At 37.9% G+C, this 17,432-nt stretch overlaps 1 long non-coding RNA gene and 1 pseudogene across 1 annotated transcript; one reads left to right on the top strand and one right to left on the bottom strand.

Moving 5' to 3' along the window:
• Window positions 1-93: 93 nt before the first annotated feature.
• On the bottom strand, window positions 94-16,904 carry LOC123605974. Its single transcript, XR_006716033.1, has 2 exons — window positions 16,728-16,904; window positions 94-422 (listed from the first exon to the last, which is right to left on the bottom strand). It is a non-coding gene; the product is annotated as an uncharacterized LOC123605974 (long non-coding RNA).
• LOC123605973 lies at window positions 1,501-4,764 on the top strand (annotated as a pseudogene).
• Window positions 16,905-17,432: the final 528 nt, after the last annotated feature.

Below are 17,432 nucleotides of genomic sequence, written 5' to 3'. Positions count from 1 at the left end.
AATATTAGAAACTCATAAACTCATCATTTGTTGGACTTACAGAAATGAAAGCTGGTAGGAAAAAGGAAGGAGAGAACGAAGGACAGCGAGACATAGAGTTAAAATCTCATTGTTCGTCTTTCAGGAAAGGGGCCATTTAAAGTATTGATTGAAGAGATCCAGAGGCCAGTGGGTTCCCAGGGGGTGAGGAAAGTAAACAAGACAATTCGCCAGCAAAGAAAATGCAGCTGAACTGCTATGCGATCCAGGAGGGCTGGGAGGCGCTTTAGCCCTCCTCATTCTGCAGATGAGATGCGGTTCTTTGCCCAGAGGCCCCCTTCAAATATGAAAGGCTGAGACAGAAGTAGTGGGGTCTGCAGAAGAAGGATGATGACACAGAGAGACGAAAAGGGAATCTGAGATGAACTAGTTACTTCAAGTTCCTGAATCGGAAATATACATAACATATTAAAAATATAAACATATGCAATATTTAAACATCTGTGACGCTTCCAGGGGAAAATTCCGATTCAATGATTTCACTCCATGAATAAATCCACGTTGTCACTTATTTTGATAAATAAAAATTTTATTCAAGTCTATTTAGGAACCTTTTCCTATTTTACATCCCCACTGGTTTGAAGACTTACGTAAAACCGGTTCTCTGCAGCTGCTTCTCATTTTGATCTCCACACTATGACAATTCAGTTGCTAGTCAATCACAGAAAGAGGACAAATCTTTTGACAAGGGGCCTAAAGGTAGAAAGCCATTGTAACGTTTACTATACAAGTCATACTTCTGGAGGGGAATATGCATGGTATCAAAAGAATTGCAGTAGGTAGGGCGGTTTCAGGTTTCACTTCCTTCTTCAGCTGTAATTTTAGAGGAGTGCCACGCTAAGTCATAAAACCAGAATTACACACTAAATTGTACTCACAGGCTTGGCTATGATTACACGAGTTTCTGGAGTGACTAAATATTTTCATTGACTTTAAGTGGCTAAATTGTGTATTTCTTTTTTTTTTTTCTTCAGATTTATATTATGGAAAATTTTAAACATCAGAAAAGTTGAAGGAATACTAAAGTGAACACCCATGTACCTTCTTTGTAGATTCAGGAATAGTTAATATTTTGCTATATTTGTTTTTTCTTTCTCTGAACTTTATATATATTTATACCCTTTGAAATTAAGTTGTAGTTATCATGACATTTTACTCCTAAATACCGCACCAACCTTGGCACTTATGCCATTAGAAAGTGAGAACTTTTGAATACGTAAAGTCAAGTTTTGTTTAGAAAAGGTGGGCAAGGGGCACCTGGCTGGCTCAGTAGGTCCAACTTCGGCTCAGGTCATGATCTCGTGGTTCGTGAGTTTGAGCCCCGCTCAGGCTCTGTGCTGACAGCTCGGAGCCTGGAGCCTGCTTCAGACTGTTTCTCCATGTCTTTCTGTCCCTGCCCCGCTTGAGCTCTGTCTCTCTCTCTTTCTCTCTCAAAAATAAATAAACTCTAAAAAAATTAAAAAGAAAAAAGAAAAGGTGGACAAGATGAATTGTCAGCATGGCTTCTTCTGGTAATGGAGGTTTCTAGCACTTAGCTAATTCTCACATTGATTTTCTGATACATGGTGCCGTTTTATGAAGCATGCATAATAAATTCCTTCTTGCTAGTTCTTATTTCAATAATTTCAAAAGAAACAAAGAAAATCCATTTTAAGTCTGTAATGTCCATTTTCTTCATGGTTTACTTCAAAAACATCTTTATTACAATGTTCTCTTGTACACTCTAGAAGACAGAACTTGCTTTTTTCCTCCCAACATAGGAAGTACTACTAGAATTATTTTGTAATATGTATTTGAGTCTGCTAAGGAGAGAGTGAAGATCTCTTTAAAAGATCTCTTTTAAGTTAAGATCTTTCATTATTTTTCTTGTGACTTGAACCATCTTCCAAGGTGGAAGATGTTAAACATCACATTAATACTTGCTGGAGATTGTAAAACATTACTGTATGCTACATCATGATAATGGTTATCTTCTCCAGAAAAATAATTATATTCCTTTAGTGTACTCATAAATATCTCTGCAATTTTTAACTGGTATTTTGTTCCCAGCCCATCTAGTACACAAGTTCAGATCATAGTACCAATTAATCAGTGGCTAGATTATAGAAGATAGAAAGTATTCATTAGGAAGCTCCAGGTGTCCTGTCCTTGTTTCAGAACACACCAGAGAATTTAGTTCAAAGTTCTGAAAAAATAGTTGTAAAAATTTTTTGACAGATGAGATATGAACTGAATGAACCAGCTACGGAACAATACTCTCTGCTATGTCAAAGTACTCTCTGGAACTTTTCTATCAACCCGCTCTCCCTCACAACAGGTCAACATGTGGCACCTGTGACAAATCCTCAACGATATTGATTTAAAATTGGACAAAAGCTATTGTAATTGGATAATAATAATATGTAAAATGGAGTAAGAGCCAGCTGTTTTAGGTAAAAAAGAAGTTAAGCTTAATATTAAGCACTCAGGAGCCTGGCTCTGTATCATGTGTCTTGCTGCAATTCATGTAGACAGTCCAGTCCAGGGGTTCTCAAAGTTCAGGGTGCCTAAGGATGACTAAATGCCTGTCAAAATGCATCTTCCTTGGGGCGCCTGTGTGGCTCAGTTAAGTGTCTGACTCTTGGTTTCGGTTCAAGTCACGATCTCGCAGTTTGCAGGATCAAATCCAGTGTTGGGCTCTGTGCTGACAGTGCAGAGCTTGCTTGGGATTCTCTCCTTCTCTCTGCCCCTCCCCCCACCAAAAAAAAAATGGGGGCACCTGGGTAGCCTCCAACTCTTGACTTTGGCTTATGTCATCATCTCACAGTTTGTGAATTAGAGCCCCATGTCAAGCTCTCTGCTGTCAGCACAGAGCCTGCTTAGGATTCTCTCTCTCCCTCTCTCTGCCCCTCCCTCGCTCATGCATGTGCTTTCTGTCTCTCTCTCTCTCTCTCTCTCAAAATAAATAAATAGGGGCATCTGGGTGGCTCAGTTGATTAAGTGTCAGACTTCAGCGCAGGTCATGATCTCACAGTTTGTGAGTTCGAGCTCCATGTCTGCTCCAGGCTGACAGTACAGAGCCTACTTGGGATTCTCTCTCTCCCTCTCTCTCTGCTCCTCCCCCACTGTGCTTTCTGTCTCTCTCAAAATAAATACATTTTAAAAAGTCAAAATAAACATTAAAAATTAATTAATTAATTAACATAAAACAAAACCAAAATGCTGATTCATTGCTGATCTTAGAGGCTCTGATTTGGCAGATAAAGAGTGGAGCCCAGGCATCTTCATTCTGTTCAGTTCCCCACATGATTATGATGGAGACCATAATGGAACATGCTTTGACTTATATTGTTACCAGCAACTAAGATGCCAGGAGGGTGGGTCATTGCTAAGCCTGATCCATTATGTATGAGCTGACTTAATGCTTGTCTTTGCTGGTTGACCAGTACTAATGGTCTCCATTGCATCCAAGATCAGTCACTGCTCAGAAGGAACAAAGGACTGGTATGCTGTAACTAACAATCATTGTGTGAGCTGACTCTGAAAAGGATACTTTGTTCTCCTGTCAGCTCTGAAACAAACTTTTATGACAGGACACCAGCCCAGTAGTATTTAAACAAAATTCTGTGTGTTTGTGTATGTATGTATGTGTGTGCATATGCATGGGCACAGCTACTAGACCCAAAATTAGTATTTCAAGGGTCTACCCTACACTCCTGATTTAGCTCCGCTATAATGTGGCATATGCACTTATAAAAATCACTGTGCTATGCACAACAGTGCAAGAGAAATGAAAGGGTTTATGGGAAAAGATGGGATCAGAGAGACAACATTTCAGAACTTCATCAATGACACATTAAAGAAAAAGTATAGGAACCTAATAAAAATGCTAGCACAGTTTTACACATGTTAAATGGTTTAAAAATTCATAAGTAGCCTCATAACTTAAGAAATTCATAGGCAGCCAAAACAGAGGATGGAAAATGGAGAAAAAGAAGTTTTCTGGAGAAAAGAAATGGAGAATGGAGAATGGAGAAAAGAAGGTTTCTGCTGTGCCAGAAACCATTAAGAAAAAGTATTGCAGTGCTGAAGATCAAGCACCTGAGAAAAATGCTCAAAAGATGCTTCCCAAGGCAAGGATGAAGCTTATCTATGAAAAAGCTAAGCACCAGAATAGGGATGATTGGAAGATGTATAGAAGTAAGATTCGAATTGTGAGGATTGGGCAAGAAATGCAAACAACTTCTATGTAATGTGGAACCCAAGTGGGCCTTTGTTTTCAGGATCAGAGATATCAGCGGTGTGAGCCCAAAAATCCAAAAGGTGTTGACACTTTATCTTTGTCAGTTCTTCAGCGGCACCTTTGCTAAGCTCAGCAAGGCTTCAGTTAACATGCTGAGGATGGTGGAGCCATATACTACATGGGGTACCCAAACCCGAGATGAGCAAATAAATTGATCTGCCAGCATAGTCATGGCAAAATCAACAAAAAGTCAATTGTGCTGACAGATAACACTTTGATTGCTCAAACTCTTGGGGAAAAGGGCATCGTCTACATGGAGGGTCTTATTCATGAGGTCTGTCCTGTTGGAAAATATTTCAGAGAAGCAAACAACTTCCTGCAGCCCTTCAAATTATCTTCTCCCCGAGGAAGAATGAAGAAAAAGATCACCGATATTGTAGAAGGTAGAGATGGTGACCAACAGGGAAGACCAGATTAACAAACGTGTTAGAAGGATGAACTAAGGTGTCTCCCATGATTATTTTTATAATCTGTTCAGTTAATAAACAGTGACCACTTCCAAGTTAGAAAAAAAAGGGAAATTCATAAATAATAAAGTAAACATGGCACTTTATCTTAAAAAGACTTCAGTGAGGACGTGAATGTTGAAAGGGTAGCAGCTTGTGACTCACTGTAAAGGGGTAGGAAGGTAGGTTATGTAAAGTCAGAGGAAAAATTTAACACCAGGCTTGGATGGGACAACATAATACACGGCGTGTAGAGTTAGCTGGTAGAGCGTTAAGCATCTGTGCGCATGTGCATATGTGTTTTGAGTGTCCCACACTGCTGGGTTCAGCTGAGCCAAGTTTTCTGTTTTCATCCAGTTTCTCACTCATAAGACCTCACTTTACATAGGCAAGGGTAAATGCGCACCATCCTCATATTGTTTCCTAACATATGAATCACCCTGGACCATGTTTGTGTTTTCAAGGCAAGCATTATTGCAGAACTGACTCTGCCTGTAAGGAGTTCACATCAAAAGTAATAGTTTCAAGTTGTCAAGACTCTGCCAGTAGTAAGGAGGTCATTAGTGGCATATAGGGCCTGATGTCTAAGAGGCTTTGGGAACTGAAAATATGAAGGTTGAGGTAGTGGTGTTCCCTTCTACTTTCTGGGCTGTCCACGTGGTCATGAAAGATATCTTAAAGCTATTATCTCAGAGTCTCATGGGTGTTATCTTTTTCCATATTTTCATAGACTAACCTGGACTAACAATTACCCAAGGGTTTAGGATATCTAGGTATAGAAAATAAAAAACATTAGAGTAGGTTTCAGAGGATTCACATTTTATGCTTAGCTTTGCAAGCTATCTGACTGAAAGCAAGGCCCTTTATTTCTCTTGGATTCATTTCCTCATCTGAAAAAAAAAAAAACTAAACTGCATTTTCTTTCTCAAAGTTCCTTCCTGGCTCCAATATCTTTTGACTCTGAGACCTTCTATGTTGATTAAATGTAGAGAAAATGAACACTGCTTGACCTCTTCAGAACACACCACGTGGCTCAGCAATATTTTTTTTCTCATCCTAGGTTGTCTTCCTTGGTCATTTCCCAAAGTGAAAAATTCCAAATGGTTATGCCCCTCCATCTCTGCCTCCACCAACAGGTGGAATTTACTGAGGCAGATTGAGTCTGAGCTTATAAAACTTGTTCATTTATTTTGTTAACAGTTTTATTGAAGTAAAATGGATATGCAATAAGCTGTACATATTTAGAGTATACAATTTGGAAAGTTTTGACATATGCATACACCCATGAAACCACCCCTACTACCATCAAGATAAGGAAGCTATCCAACACCTCCAGCTATTTGCTCATGCCCCTTTGTAGTTAATTCCTTCCTGTCCTGTTCCTCCTCCTTTCTTTCTATGCCCAGGCAACCACCGATCTGCTTTCTGTCAGGACAGACTAGTTTGTATTGTCTGGAATGGTATGTAAATGAAATCATACAGTATGCACTATTGTTTTGTCTGGTTTCTTTCGCTTGGCATAATTATTTTGATATCTATCCATGTTCCTTTTGTTAATAAAAAGGACTAATAAAAGGAGGGAGATAGTAGTCTATCACATGGATATACCACAATTTGTTTATACATATTTACCTGTTGATGCACATTTGGGTTGTTTCCAGGATTTTAGCCATTACAAATAAAATTGCTATAAATATTTTTTTACAAGTCTTTGTATGGATATCTGCTTTCATTTCTCTTGTGTAAATTCTTTAGAAGTCAAAAGGCTAGAGCATATATGGTAAGAATATATTTCACTTCTTTAGAAACTCCCCAACTGTTTTGCAAAGTCGTTTTACCATTTACATTCCCGTTAGCACTATATGAAAATTCCAAATTTTCCATATCCTTGCCAAAACGTAGTATGGTCAGTATTTTTAAATCTTGCCATCTAATAGGTATGTAGTGATCTCTCATTGTGGTTTTAATTTGCATTTCCCCAATGACTAACAATGTTGAGCATCTTTTCATATGCTTATTTTCCATCTGTTTATCTTCTTTGGGGAAAGTCTGTTCAAATATTTTGCCCCATTTAAAAAATTGGGTTGTTTTCTATTTATTAAGTTTGATTTAAATTGTGATAAAATAGGGGTGTCTTGGTGGCTCAGTTGGTTAAACCTCTGACTTCAGCTCAGGTCATGATCTCGTGGTTTAAGAGTTCGAGTGCCACGTCAGGCTCTGTGGTGAACCCTCAGAGCCTGGAGCCTGCTTCGGATACTGTGTCTCCCTCTCTCTTCCCCCTGCCCCGCTCACGCTCTTTCTCTTCCTCTCTCAAATAAATAAATAAATAAATCTTAAAAAATTTTTTTTAAATGTGTTAAAATACATTTAATATAAAATTAACCATCCTAACCACTTTTATATGTAAAATTCAATGGCATTAAATATTGTTGTGCCACTATCACCACCATCCTTTGCCACAGCTCTTTCATCTTGATGAACTGAAACTGTATCTATTAAACCATAGTAAAACCATAATAGTTTATTGTGTTTATTCTCCCGCACCCCCCAACTGTGGCAACCACCATTCTACTTTCTATCTCTATGAATTTGACTCATCTTAAGTATCTCCTATCAATGGAATCATATGGTTTGTGACTGGCTTATTTCATTTAGCATAATTTCCTCAAGATTCATCCAAACTGTAGTATATGTCAGGATTTCTTTCCTAAGAGGCCAGATATTCCATTGTGTGTATATAACTTGTTTTTTTTAAATTCATTCCTCCATAAATGGACACTTGGATCACTTTCCCCTATCACTTTATTGTGAATAATTCTGCAGAGAACAAGAGTGTATAAATATCTCTTTGAATCCCTGCCTTTAAGTTTGATTACTGAGTTTTGAGAATTCTTTATACATAATTAATATAAGACCTTTATCAGAAATATGACTTACAAACATATTCTCCCACTCTGTGACTTTTCTTCCTTTCTTTCTTTTTAAAAAAAATTTATTTTTAAGTAATCTCCACACCCAACATGGGGCTTGAACTCACAACCCTGAAATTAAGAGTTGCACACTCCACTGACTAAGCCAGCCAGGCACCCCATCTGGGGCTTTTTCTTTTTCATTTTCTTTTCTTCCTTTCTTTTTTTCTTTGAAAGAACTAAAGAGAACACAAGTCGGGGGAGGGGGGGAACAGAGGGAGGGAGGGAGGGAGGGAGAGAGAGAGAGAGAGACAGAGAGAGGATCTTAAGCAGGTTCCACGCTTAGCTTGGACCCTGACATGGGGCTTGATCCCACGACCCTGGGATCATGACCTGAGCTGAAATCAAGAGTTGGATGCTCAAACCACTGAGTTATCCCTCTTTTCATTTTCTTAATAATTTCTTTTGAAGACCAACCAGAAATTTTTAGTTTTGGTGAAGTACAACTTATAATTTTGTTTTCTTCTTGGTTTTATATCTAAGAAATTTTGCTTAACCTGTGGTCACCACGATTTGGGAATTTCTCCTGTTTTTTGTTTTTTTTTTTTTATTATAGACATTTTATAGTTTTATATTTTACAATTGTATCTATAATCCATTTAGAGTTCATTTTTTAATGACACAAGATGTGGGTCAAAATTCATTTTTGTTTATAATGCTCCAGCATTATTTGTGGAAAAAGCTATCTTTTGTCCACTGCATTGCTTTTGCACCTTTGTCAAAAATCAGCTGTTCATATAGGTGTAGGTTTCTTTCTGGACTCTCTAGTCTGGTCCATTGATCTATGTGTCTCTCTCGATGACATACTATCTTGATAACTGTGGTTTTATAAATGAGGTAGTGTTGATCCTCCAGTTTTGCTTTTTCTCTTTCAAAGACATTTTGGCAATTTTAGTCCTTTGCACTACCATATGAATTCTAGAATCAACTTGTCTAATAGTACAAAAAAACCTGCTGGGTTTTTTATTGGGAATGTGTTGAAGCTATAGATGAGTTTGAAAAGAATTGACCTTTAACAACAACACTGAGTTTTCCATGAACACTTCATCTCTTCCATTTATTAAAGTCTTCCTTAATTTTTCTCAGCAATATTTTATAGTTTTGTATGTACCTTGCATATCTTTTGTCAGACTTAATCCTAAGTTTTTCATATTGTTAGTGTATAGAAATACAATTGATTTTTATATATTGTCCTTGAATGCTGCAACATTTCTAAACTCATATATTAATTCTAGTAGCTTTTAAGCAGATTCCATCTTTTTCTATATAGAAATTTCCATATTTCTTCTATAAATAAAGACAGTTTGACCTCTTTCTTTCTCATATGACTGCTATCTATTTATTTATTACTTTAGCCTCGTTGCACTGGTTAGGACCACCCATATAATGTTGCACCAAAATGTCAAAAGTACACGTTCTCATCTTATTCCTGAATTTATGGGGATGAACATTTAATTTCCACCATTAAATATAATGTTAGCTGTCAGTTTTTTTGTAATTGTACTTTGTCAGACTAAGTAAGTTCCCTTCTAGTACCAGTTTTCTGAGAGATTTTGTTTGTTTATCGGAAACATTTTTTTTACAGCATCTATTACATGATTACGTAGATAGTTGTTGTTATTTTAGTTTTGTAGCTAAAAAATAATCATGTATGGTGAGCTATGTTGAGTGATATTTGAATATGAAACCAATCTTTTTTTTTTTTTTTAATTTTTTTTTTCAACGTTTATTTATTTTTTTGGGGACAGAGAGAGACAGAGCATGAACGGGGGAGGGGCAGAGAGAGAGGGAGACACAGAATCAGAAGCAGGCTCCAGGCTCTGAGCCATCAGCCCAGAGCCCGACGCGGGGCTCGAACTCACGGACCGCGAGATCGTGACCTGGCTGAAGTCGGACGCTTAACCAACTGCGCCACCCAGGCGCCCCGAATATGAAACCAATCTTGTATTCTCATTTTCTTCAAGCCCCACGTAATGGGGGATACAGAAGGATAGACCCCATGTAATCATAATGTATTATCATTTTTATATATTGTTGGATACAGTTTACACTTGCCATTTTGTCTGGAATATCTGCATGTGTATTTATGATGGATATTGGTCTTTTTTTTTTTCTGTCTGGTTTTGGTGTCATGGTTATGCTGGCCTCATAGGATGAATTGGGAATTATTTCATCCTCTCCAATTTACTGGAAGAGTTTGTATATAATTGGTATTGTTTCTTCCTTAAATATTTGGTGGAACTCGGTAAAGCCACTGACTCTGGAGTTTTCTTTGGAGGAGGGAGTTTAACTACAAATTCAATTTCTTTAATAGATGTAGGGCTTCAATAGTTATCTATTTTTTCTTGAGGCAACTTTCATAATTTGTAGAATCTGTCCATTTTCTCATTTAAGTTGTCGAAGTTTTTAGTACAAAGTTATTCATAATACGTTCTTATCATTTTTTTTTTCCTCAGAGACCCACTTTATTCAATTCTGTACATATGGGACATTGGCCCAACCCAGCCCATCTTAGCATGTATCACTCTGTGGAGAATAAAGCACCCTATGTACACAGCCAAAAGCTGCCCTGCTTGTGCCCCTGAAACCTGGGTCTGGCCCTCTTCAGCCCCTTGCCCTCCAAGGTGTCTGAAAGGGACAAGTGGGGCCCTGCCCAGCATCAGCACAAAGGAAATTCCTTACCATTATTTTAGCATCAGTTGTATCTGTAGGGCTATCACTTCTCTCATTCCTGATGCTGGTAATTTTTGTCTTCTTTTTCTTTTTCTGGTCAATCTGGCTAGAGGTTTATCAACTTTATTGATGAAAAATAAATTTTTTAACATTTATTTATTTTTGAGAGACAGAGCACAAGCAGGGTAGGGGCAGAGAAAGAAGGAGACACAGAATCAAAAGCAGGCTCCAGGCTCCAGGCTGTCAGCACGGAGCCCAATGTGGGCCCAAACTCCCAAGCCACGAGATCATGACCTGAACCAAAGTCCGACACTTAACAAATGAGCCACCCTGGCTGCCCCTCAACTTTATTGATTTTAAAGAACTGGCCTTTTTGTTTCATGATTTTTCTCTGTTGTTTTTCTCTTTTATTTTTCATTGATTTCTGCTCTGATTTTTATCATTTGCTTTCTTCTGCTACTTTGAATTTGCTTCTTTTAGTTTCTTAAGGCAAAAGTCGGGCGTATATTCCTCTTAATGTCCTTCTAAGTAGTATTTAAAGGGCTATATCAGAGTCCTGTTATATTGTCTTTGTAACAAATCACCACAAACTTAATGGCTTAAAGCTGTACAAAATTGTCCTTTTATAATTTTGGAGATGAAAAATGCAAATTCAGATTTACTGACCTAAGGTCAAGGTATTGGCAGGGCTGGCTCCTTTTGGAATCTTTGAGGAGAGACTATGTTTCTTTGTCCTTTCCAGCTTTTTTTTTTTTTTTTTTTTTTTTAAGTAGTCTTTATACCCAATACAGGGATCAAACTCACAACTCTGTGGTCAAGAGCTGTATGCTTTACCAACTGAATCAACCAGTCTGCCCCACCCCCCTCTTTTTTATAGCTTCTAATGCTGTCTGTGTTTCTTGGCTCAAGGGCCCTTTTTATATTTTCAGACTGTATCACTTCAGTCTCTGCTTCTGTCATCACATTGTTCTTTCCTCTGATTCTGACTCCTCCTCAGTTTCTCATATAAGGATTACTGTGATTGCATTGGCCTACTCTAATAATTCAGCATAATCTCCCCATTTTAAGATTCTTCATTTATCACATCTGCAAGTCCCTTCTGTGATATAAGGTAACATTCACAGGTTTTAGAGATTAGGATGTGAACATATTTGGGTGCCATTGTTCACTCTACCACTTAGGCATCCCCTACTATTTGATATGTTGTGTTTTCATTTGCACTCTGTTCAAAATATTTTTTTAATTTTGATTACTTTCCTTTGTCACCTTTGTTGTTTAAAAGTGTGCTATTTAGTTTCCAATTATAGTTGGCCCTTGAACAACACAGGTTTGAACTGAGCAGATCCACTTATACACAGATTTTTTACCATAAATACAGTATAGTACTGTAAATGTATTTTCTTTCTTGCAATTTTTTTTTGAATTGCAAAGGTAATTTAATTTCTTTTTTATTATTTTTAATTTAATTTTTTAAATTTACATCCAAATTATTTAGCATATAGTGCAACAATGATTTCAGGAGTAGATTCCTTAGTGCCCCTTACCCATTTAGCCCATCCCCTCCCACAACCCCTCCAGTAACCCTCTGTTTGTTCTCCATATTTAAGAGTTTCTTATGTTTTGTTCCCTCCCTGTTTTCATTTTTTTTTTGTTTCCCTTCCCTTATGTTCATGTGTTTTGTCTCTTAAAGTTCTCATATGAGTGAAGTCATATGATTTTTGTCTTTCTCTGACTGACTAATTTCACTTAGCATAATACCCTCCAGGTCCATCCACATAGTTGCAAATGGCAAGATTTCATTCTTTTTGATTGCCAAGTAATACTCCATTGTGTGTGTGTGTGTGTGTGTGTGTGTGTGTGTGTGTGTGTGTGTATACCACATCTTCTTTATCCATTCATCCATCAATGGACATTAGGGCTCTTTCCATACTTTGGCTATTGTTGATAGTGCTGCTATAAACATTGGGGTGCATATGTCCATTCGAAACAGCACATCTGTTTCCCTTGGATAAATACCTAGTAGCGCAATTGCTGGGTCGTAGGGTAGTTCTAGTTTTAATTTTTTGAGGAACCTCCATACTGTTCTCCAGAGGGGCTGTACCAGCTTGCATTCCCATCTTTCTTGCAATTTTCTTAATAACATTTTCTTTTCTATAGATTATTTTATTGTATAAATAAGCTATATTTACAGTATATAATACATGTAGCATACAAAATATGTGTTAATTGACTGTTTATGCTATCAGTAAGGCTTCCAGTCAATAGTAGGCTATTAGTAGTTAAGTTTCAGGGAGTCAAAAGTTATATGTGGATTTTTGACTGTGTGGCAGATCAGCGTCCCTAACCTCCATGTTGTTCAAGGGTCAAACGTATGTGGAGATTTCACAAAGATCTTTCTGTTATTGATTTTTAAAAATATTTATTTATTTTGGGGAGAACACAAGTAGGGGAGGGGCATCGAGAGGGGGACAGAGGATCTGAAGTGAGCTCTATGCTGACAGGCTGACAGCAAGCCCAATGTGGGGCTCGAATTCATGAACCATGCGATCATGACCTGAGTCATGATCCATCCAACTGACTGAGCCACCCAGGTGCCCCTCTGTTGTTGATTTTTAATTTCACACTGGTCATAAAATATACAATTACTTGAATCATTTACAATTTGTCAAGACTTCAAAATATGATGTATTTCGGTAAATATTGTGTATGCATTTGAAAAGAGTATGTTTTCTGCTGTTTAGGGATGCAGTGTTCTACAATCATTGACTAGGTCAAGTTGGTTGACAGTGTTCAAGTCTTCTATAGCTTTACTGACTTTTCCTTTATTTGTTCTATTAATTCTTGAGAGAGGGTTATTGAAATCTCTGACTATAATTATGGATTTATTTACTATTCCTTGCAGTTCTGTACGTTTTTGCTTTATGTTTATTTGGAGCTCTGTTATTGCATAAATGTTTAAGATTGTTGTGTCCTTGTGGTAGCTTGACACTTTATCATTATGAATTGACTTCCTGTGTCTCTGGAAAGACTCTCTGCTTTCAAACCTTTTGTGTCTTGATATTAATATAGGCTCTTCAGCTTTATTTTGATTAGCATTAGTCTGATATATCTTTTCCTGTCCTCTCTCTTTTAACCTTTTGTGTCTTTATAATGTTCATTTTTTACATGTGCTATATAGGGAATCTTGCTTCTATAACCAGTTGGACAATTTCCGCCTTTAAAAAAACTAATAGACTATTTTTTTTGAGCGGTTTTGACTTTACAGAAAAATTAAGTGAAAACTACTAGCGTTCCCATAGATCCCTTTACTCCTGCACCCCAGTTTCCCTATTATTGACTTCTTGCCTTAATGTAGTACATTGGTTGCATTTTTTCTCAGCTTTGTCTTCCATAACAAATTCCATAGACTGGGTAGCTTAAACAACAGATACTATTTTTCACAGTTCTGGAAACAGACATCCAAGACGAAGGACCCAGTCTATTCAGTCACTGGTGGTGAAGGCGATTTTCCTGGCTTGCAGATGACACCTTCTTCCTTTTCTGGGTAAAATCACACACACACACACACATACACACACACACACACACACACACACACACACACACACACTGATAGGGAGACAGAGACAGAGATTACATCTCTTCCTCTCCTTATATGGCCACAGTTCTACTGAATTAGAGCCCCACCCTTATGACCTCATTTAAACTTAATTAGCTCCTAAAACCGTATCTCCTGATATAGTCACTCTGGATTAGCACTTCAAGAAAGGGATTTGTCAGGGGACAAAATTCAGTCCATAACACAACTGATGAGCCAAAATTGATACATGATCATCTCTGCCTTTTAATTAGGGTTGTAATTATTGATATAGTTAGATTTAAATTTATCATCTTGCTAATTGTTTTCTGTTTCTCCAGTATGTCTTTTGTTTCCTCTTTGTTCTTTTATCTGAATAAGGCTCTTTAAACCTAAAATAATTTACTGGTTTTTGTCCTGTTTTCAGTGACTAGCCTTAGGGCTGGATGATTGCCCTCTGGCTCCAATCCATTCCTCATTTCAGTGACCCACTCCTCTCCCACCAGCTCATGCAGGTGATGGTGCGATATGCCTTGGCTCTAAAAGTGACAGAAATCCAACAAGAATAGTGTTCAAATATTTTGGAATGTCAATTTAAGGTTTTATAGAACTTAGTTCTACCTACTTATCTGCCTTAATTTTCCTTATCCTTCTTCAGATACCCTCCCTATTTTTTCTTTAAACTTAAATGTAATGGTGCTCATACCCTAAGTTACTTTATCTTCAGACTCAGCTTCCTCATACCGTACATTTGATCATGTCTTTCCCTTTAAATACAAATCTTTTCCCTCTCCTATTTGTATGATGAAATCTTATGGACATTTAGACACTCAGTTCCTGTTTTGTCAGTTCCTGGGGAAGCCTGACCTGGAACCCTGCTCCACTCAACAACAAAAAGACTCCCTCCATTGGGTTTGCAGAGTGCTTTGTAGGTGTGTCTGTTACAGCATTTTCCAAATTATATATAGTTAGGTCTCTATGTGTATGTTTCTCCCACCAGGTGCCAAAAATCTTGAAGCTCCAGAGCCCATATATTATTTTAAAGTATCTTTCAGATTGTGGGGCTCAAACTCATGGAGAGTGAGCCCATGACCTGAGCTGAAATCAAGAGTCGGACGCTCAACCAACTGAGCCACTCAGGTGCCCCCAGATTGTTCTTATATACATCAAGATTCTTGGTTGTAACTAACAGAAATGGATTTGGGTTTTGTTGGTTTGTTTATGTTTGCTCCCCCTCCCTTGCCCCCAGTTTTATTGTGGTATAACTGACAAACAAAATTGTATTTAAAGGATACGATGTGATGTTTTGGATATATATATACATATATACATATATATATATATATATATATGTGTGTATATATATATATATATATATATACACATTGTGAAAGAATTCTCACAATCAAGTTATGTAACACGTCCATCATATCACATAGTTAGCTTTTTGGTGTGTGATAAGAATATTTAAGATATCTTTGTGGTTCTATATCTCACACTTAGATTTTAGGAGTGGTCCCACTATTCTCAGGACTGATCAGAGTGGTTCTCTCTACTTAAATTGTGCAATTTGGCTTATGATGAACGCTTACTTTCCTCTTGAGAGTCTTGCACCTGGGTATGAGATAGGGAGAGGATGCCTACCTGACCAACTGCCTAATTAACAGACTCTGAGTCTCTAATGAGCTTCCCTGGTAGAGAACATTTTACATGTTTTTGTTTTTTTAATGTTTATTTATTTTTGACAGAGAGAGAGAGAGAGGGAGACAAGAATCCAAAGCAGTCTCCAGGCTGTGAGCTGTCAGCACAGAGCCCAACAGGGGCCCGAACCCATGGGACCGCAAGATCCTGACCTGAGCCGAAGTCAGACGCTTAACCGACTTAGCCACCCAGGTGCTCTGGGAACATTCACATGTTGTAACAAATGCTTGCTAGGGGAATTAAATGTGTCTTATGTGACTTTACTGGGAGCAGACTCTTGGAAAACTGTAATTGGTTTTCCCTGAACTTTGCCCATATGCTTTTTTCTTTGCCAATTATGCTTTGCATTGTATTCTTTTAGTATAATAAATCCTAGCCATGAGTATGACTATATGTTAAGTCCTGTGAGTCCTCCTAGCAAATCACTGAACCTCAGCGTGGTTTTGGGGACTCTCAACATGGTGGACATCTCTTCAAGATAGTTATATGATACCTCTTCTAGAGTCCTAAAGTTTTCAGTGGCTCTGGAAAAGTTTCTAGGTTAATCTTTTGGTTTGGTGTTCACATCTCCACAGGATAGTCTGAATTTGTAGCCTCTCACACTTGTGACACAGATTTGAGGCTCTGATTTCTGATGGATGCCACCTTCTCTTGGTGGATAAATAGCTTCTTTGACCCTTCCTTGGTCAGTGGTCAGTGTCCTTCCATTTCTTTATCATGAGCAGAGCGGCCTTGTGAGCCTGGTTTTTGTGGGAAGCTCAAATCCTCACCTCTCATCTCCATGAAACCACTAATATTATAGTCCTTGGCCTCTGAGGCTAATATTGATTTGTCAATATTTTCTTAAGGGGTTTGGCTCCAACTCCTGTTTTGTGTCCCTAGCACCTGGGAATTTCCTTTACTTGCTTTCAAACTTAACTCTGTATTAAAATTTTTTGTTAGGTTTTTTTTTTACCATCAATATTTTTGTTTGAGGGTGATCTTTCTATTTCAGCTCCGTCGAACCTATTGCCTAGAAATTGGAACTGTATCTTTCTCACCTTTAATCTTCTTTAGCATGAAACCCAGAAGGGTATGTAGAAGGGTGAACAAATGTTGTGTGACTGCATAAACGGGTTGTACAGAACTTTGTTGATCCTTCTCATCCTCAGTTTTACCTCTCCACAGATTGATGTCCACAATTGGGCATCTTTGAGCATAGCAGGTCTCCATATTTATGACCTAAAAGGAAATAAGAAAAACTAATGTGAAAATCAAGAACTTTATCAGTTTGTGGGCATTGTATTAGCTGGTCAAGATTATAGATACTGGCCTGAATAAATATGCCTGAGCAATGATAATGCTCCCAACCCCCGGAGAGTGCAGCAGGAAAAAACCTGTCTATGAGCATTTTACATGAGGCATCATGTCATAGAGGCTATGATGACACTCCCATTGCCACTGAAGGAAAGAGAGAAGACTGTTGGTGGTTCCCGGGACGGGGGCCGGAGGGGCATGGATTGCTGTCATTTAATGCAGGCCTCCCACACTACCTTCTGTAGACAATGCAGATTCTGTTTTAGAATGATAGGAATCTAAAGAATCTTGTCTGGGATCATCCACGATGATAATTCTTCTAATTAGCTCTGACCAAACTAGGGTACTATGCAGAAAATAATATTGGTTTTTCCAAATTCTGGATGCATAAAAGTGACACAGGTGTAATGATTTGCCAGAGCTCTGGAGAAGAGGGAGCTGGAATAGAC

Source organism: Leopardus geoffroyi, chromosome A1 (assembly GCF_018350155.1).
Source record: "Leopardus geoffroyi isolate Oge1 chromosome A1, O.geoffroyi_Oge1_pat1.0, whole genome shotgun sequence".
Taxonomy (NCBI): Eukaryota; Metazoa; Chordata; class Mammalia; order Carnivora; family Felidae; genus Leopardus; species Leopardus geoffroyi.
The sequence above is the reverse complement of the archived record's forward strand: the minus strand, read 5'-3'. Positions and strand labels throughout refer to the sequence as shown.